Below are 6254 nucleotides of genomic sequence, written 5' to 3' on the forward strand. Positions count from 1 at the left end.
TAAAACGTTTGATCATGGAGTTCTTTGTGATGACATCAATTCCAATTCCGCGAGAGTTACGGGGAAACGACTTGATGGAGTAACCAGTGGGTGTTAGATCCGCACACTTGGGTCCATCGCCTGGTGTTTTTAGTCAGGAAAAAGAAGTCAGTATTCTGGTCGTTGATGAAATTAACTATTTCTGTGCGCTTTTCCGGTGGTCCTACTGATTGGGCATTAAATAATGCAATACACAGAGGTATCTCTTGGATAGCTGAAACAAAGGTTGACGAATTAATAGGGATTTGAATTAGGTTATCTAAATTAACGGTCGAATTTTTTTTAAAATTGTTGAGCCGAAATAAGGGAGATAACTGGAATTCTTCTTCCTGTTCTACGCCGGCCAGCTTTGAAACAACATTTCTTTTTTCGCTTCTGTTTACATTTAGGTAATGATGAATGTAGTCCCAGTTCGTTCAGTCTAGAGCACAATGTAGTGTGGAGAGCCAGGGAATGATCATTTAAAGCAATTAATGAGGGTCCATCAAAGCATAAACGGGTTGACTGGCGAATATCACGTGATGGCGGTTTGTTCAAAAAAAGTGGAGCAAGACAGCTGAGAAAAAGTCTAATTGTTCTCATTTCCCAAACAAGGAGATGAAGAAACACATACGTATTGAACAGCCAAGACATAATGAACACAATAACGTAGATGAAGACAGCCAACAAGCACAAATATCATGAAAACGGCACTAAAAACGGAACAGCTGCTTCAAGCCGGTTAAGCGATAGCGGCCATCTTGTTACATACATACATACATACATACATACATACATATCCGAAAAGAACTTCAGCTGCTTGTAGGAGATCATCTCTCATTTAAGAATTTTCGTAGTAGAATGATAAATGTACATAGAACTACGATTAAACGGGTAGAATATCTTGGAGTCAGTTTAGCATACCTTTCCTCCATGGGAGTGTGTTCTGCAGCCGTAATTTATTGCTTTTTGCCATGATAAATTATAACAACCGAGGTTTTTCCACGTGTTTCCGCTCCATGCCTCTGTTCAGATATTAGACCCCTGCTGCGTCCATTACTGGTAGTGACGATACGCATGTAAGGGACGCTTCCCAGCTGACAAAGGGTGGAATTTTGTTTCACTAAAGACAACAGGCAGTTCAAATGTGAAGGGCATGCAGATATGATCAGCCATTAATATTTGACAAATTGAAACAGTTTTGTTGAACATGAAACGATGATATATCAATGGTTTATGTAGAATTGAGCAAAACCGTACCTTGCAACGAAATAGTGGTGGTCTTTTTTGTCTTTGTAAATGACCGCAAATGCTAGATAAATGGTGTATTTTGGGGATAACTGCCGTCTTGTGATTTTATTAAAGAAGAACGGAACAAACGAAGAAAAGAAAAAAACAAAGCACGAAAGTTAATAAGATTGGAAGCAATGAATAAACTGAACTAAAATATAAAAAAGTGTATTTAAATAAATCTATAACTGTATTTTTATCTCGATATGTTTGCAGTTTTAAAATAGGATGCAGCTTTTTATTTCTTATTAAACCACGTCTTGAATCGACGTCTTGTGGTATAGACAGCACTGAAGCTATAAGAAACAGGGGACCCATTAAGCTTCGCTAAATACATGCATTCATTATCATCCTTTCTACACATTCGTATTCTACACATTGCTATTAAGATTTTTTACTAAAACTTATAGTTTCGACGATCGAGATTTCATTCGACATTGTGCACCGAAAATGTGCTGTAATAATGCAGCAACCAACATGTCGCTCACAATACTCAGTCAGCGGTGCGTTATATTGTTGCCATTAAGTATTCATAGAGACGGAATTCATTATGTTCATTACAATTTTCTTATAAAAGCTTTAAAACGCTGCAATTTCTGGAATTTCTGGACAAAATTTCTTTCCTATTCCTTCGTTTGAATATTTGCAAGAGTCTCATTAATTTGTTTTTTCCTAAAACTGTATATAATCTGTATATCACTTAAAATTTTAGGTCAATCTTTTTTATAGAAATACCCCATGACTTTAAATTGATATTGCTATGACACTCCATGACATACTCATCGCATTCGATTATCTATTCTCGTTGGTAGCTTAACGCAACTGACACAAAACTATGTTATTTTTAAATAAAATGCCACCTGCCGTGAATCTACCCATAAATCATTGTATCATAACGAACTCAGCCTGTACTTTTGTGAACTGATGTCCAAGAGCGGCAGTTTTCTATAATATGAATAGTCTAATGAGAGAAGTGCGATCTTTAAAAAAATACACAAAAATACAATATTTGGATCTTTCTGCAGACATAGTGCACAAAAATTCACAGAGATCATACTTTTGGGTCGTGATGTAAATGAGGCAATACTTCGACGAACATTAATTCCCATTTTAAGTATGTCTTCGTGTATTTATTGTACATAGGCCGTCATGTCGTGCCAAAGGAACAGCATAAGGTCCCAGTAAACTTATTATAAATTAATCGCAAGAGTGACACCAGATTCCTTTAAAATTAAACAAGGGTTTAGAGGAACTATGGGTACGAAATTTATTCTGAACGGGTTAAGCGTGAAAGGAATGGGGACTCCTAATTTCCACACATGCGCACAAACTTAAAGTTGGATCTGACAAGTTCAACCGGTAGAGTATGACAATATGTGCCACTTCTTGAAAAGAAAATAAACTTGAGGACGTAAGAAACGGAACTCTGTCCGAGAAAAATGGTGCCAGTCAGTTTTCGTACTTAGTTTTTTCTACTGAAGACTTAACTTAATCCATGCGTTACAGATTATGAAAGGAATGACGTGGTTGTGTTACTGATTCAAAATTTATTCGTTTAACCGGATTGACAGTTCGTCATAATAAAAGGGTCTTCACAAATCATACGGATTGGGTGGATTCAAATTTTATTTTTTTTGTGCATATTTTATAGGGTACCCATCCAAGTCAAAACACATAAGCGTGTATTTTAAAGAAGGCTTCCAATAACAATTGCATACGACATTGTATTGTTTTTTTTTTCAGACTCAGCAAATGGTTTGCAAAAAGAATTTGGCACTTTTCATGCAATGTGATCGATGAAAATTAGCGGTAAATAACTTAAAAAGAAAAAGTAATGATGTTTAGGAAATGTGTATCTATACATCGAAATTGTAAATGTATCTTGGATAGGAAGGAGTTAGGAAAATCGTATAAAAATATTATTAGTTATTTTTTTTTTTACACCTGTTGAGCATAAAATATTCCTATTCAAGTATTGCTTATATGTTTGTTGAGCATAAACTTTTCGTGTTTTATGTATTGCTTTTACATACGGTGAATGTTTATCAGAAGATACAATTTTCTTTACCATGTCAAGCTCAAATAGCGGTGTATAAGTTAAATAAATACCTTCACAAATTCACAAATGTCTTTTGCAAGTCACACTTTGGTTTTATTTCATAAACCTATAACTTCTCTATTAAATTATAAAGTAGAATATCTGTGATTTGTAAAACTAATTTGACGAAGGATTTCATTACGTGGCACATGACAAGGCAAATAGAATAATTTTATATATGATGAAGCAGGCAGACTGGCACTGGTTACTGTGTGATATTTTTGATTGAATATTGGTATACAGTTACACAGGTTGATGAAAGAAAGAACATAATCCCTGTGTACAATACGATTTAAAATGAGAGTATTGTTTTACCAGGAAAGCGAAATGTGCTACCATGGTTAATTGCTGTTGCCTAAACTAAATTTTTCATGAAGTCTGACTTTTCCAAAATGGTATAATTTATTTACTTGCTATTGTAAGATAACGCTTTCTATATAATCTTATCCGGAATAGGAATGCACGTTTGGGTAAATCATCAGGAACTATTTTCTTCAGAACCTCTGCTCATTTTCGCTAGCATTAATATTTAGGAGATATTCGTGTCCGACATGACTGAATCGCACTAAATTGAGAGTATTCTCACGTATCCTTTTGAAATTAAGACTCAGAAAAAACGGAATATGTAAACTGTGTTCAGATGAATAGTATTATCGCCTGTAACATCCATTGTATATAGTACTGTGAACGAAGCATATACCTATGTATCACTAGAAAAAATCTAATACATTCATAAGTATCAATTTAACATATATTTCTGGGGCATGTTTTATATTGAAGTTAAGTATTTTTTAGTTATAAAGCTTATACAAATGATACATAATGCGTTACATACATTACATTTTAATTTTTATCAATGATATATTTCTATTTTATTATATATGGCTCTTTAGATAGCTATGCCGACGATAATACTTTGCCCTGATTTTGACACTTTGATTAACACACATGAAGCGGAGTCCAGCATTATGATTGACTGGTTAACTGCCAACAAAATGCAAGCCAATCCTGAAGGTTTCAAGCACTAGCTAGAGTAAGAAGACATTCAGTATGCTGCCTGTACTATGCATAAAATTGCTGCCTTACTCTGTGAAGAAATTGTGATACTGCTAGAATGTCATATTGGCTTTAAATTGCTGTAAGATTCACATGTAGAAGAAAACCTCTGTAGGACAGCTTAAAGACAGCTAACTGTCTTGGAACGTATTAGCCAGAAGCTCTGTGTGTGTGTGTGTGTGCGTGCGTGCGTGCGTGCGCGTACGTGCGTGCGTGTGTGTGTGATTTGGACTTTTAACGTAGCTTTAGCCAGAAGCTCTGCGTCCGTGCGTGCGTGCGTGCGTGTGCGTGTGTGTGTGTGATTTTGGATTTTTAACGTAGCTTTAGCCAGAAGCTGTGTGTGTGTGTGTGTGTGTGTGTGTGTGTGTGTGATTTGTAACGTAGCTTTAATAATGTTTCATTCACATCAGTAGTAGTGGGGGACTATATAGCCTCAAAGGGTTTACATAAGAAAAACCTGGGACGATATAGCCTCAAACAGGAATTGAACATGGTGGGACTGTATAGCCTCAAACGGGGATTGAACAGGATGTGACTGTCTAGCCTCAAGGGGAAACTGAACAGGTACCTATTGGACACGTGTGCAATCTGAGGTCAGCCACTTCTAGCAACGTTACTATGCAGACCAAATTGAGGTGAGCCACTTGTAACACTGTTCCCATTTCCGTGATGTCTTGGATCTCAATGGTACCATCCATGTTCATTTCCCCTTGAGGCTAGACAGTCCCACCGTGTTCAGTCCCCAGTACCTGTAGTGTTGCAGCTTATTGTGATGTCAAGTAATGGGGCATAATGCCGCAGACATGTAGCATCATGTTCCATCCAGTCACATTATCATGACACTACGCCGACCAGTCCGAACACTAACCTCTTAATGATGTGCACCTAGCGAGGCAACTGTTAGTAACATTTTTTTAAGTCTTTGGTATGAATCAGCCGGGTTTCGTGGTCCATAATTGGTTAATAATTGAAATTAAAATTTTAGTAAAAATATATTTTGAGGACTTATCCTAAATGTAATTTAAAAATAATACAGACAAATTTCTACTGATGCAATTTTAGTACTTTTACAGGCTTGACTCAGGAGTACTCAGTAATGAAAGTAGCACCTGATTCGTTTGGTGTAGAATCAATAACGTGTTTCATGCACATGTAGATAAACAAAATGCCGCGGCTCATATGGTGTTCTCCACACATAAGCTTGCACCAAGGTTAGATGTGCATGAATAATTATAGGTCTCATCATCAGCACCCAGACATTTTAAGTTATTGAATTTTGAATATGATAGTGTTTCCATATGTTTACTATTGGAGTTGAATTAGTACACTGAGTCCTTAATGCAGCGACGTGCACTGAAATTTGTTTATGATGACTTCGCAAGAAAATACCACAAATTCTTACTTCTGGCAAAAATGCCGACCTCTAATATACGCAGACTTCGGTTATGGCTCTCGATCCTTTCAGAATTCTGAATAAGCGAACTTTAAAATATTTTGATGATTTAATATGTTTAAACAGAATAAATATTATTTTAGATATCCAGATCCCGAGAATTAAAACCTCAGCATTTGTCACAATTTTGTGTAGATACACAGCTGTCATTTTATCGAATGAGCTACCAAATTACTTTTGGGAGCAAAATTTCATTTATTTAGATCTTTAATTCTATCCAGGAATGGTCAAGTCTGTAAATGTAATATCTTTAAGACACCCCCCCCCCTCGCCAAGATGACGATAGCTAAAGTATGTCTTATCTGTCCTTGTCTTGTGTACCATCCACTGCCCTATTGT

The sequence above is a fragment of the Sinohyriopsis cumingii genome, chromosome 7, assembly GCF_028554795.1.
Source record: "Sinohyriopsis cumingii isolate HCF-2022 chromosome 7, ASM2855479v2, whole genome shotgun sequence".
NCBI lineage: Eukaryota > Metazoa > Mollusca > Bivalvia > Unionida > Unionidae > Sinohyriopsis > Sinohyriopsis cumingii.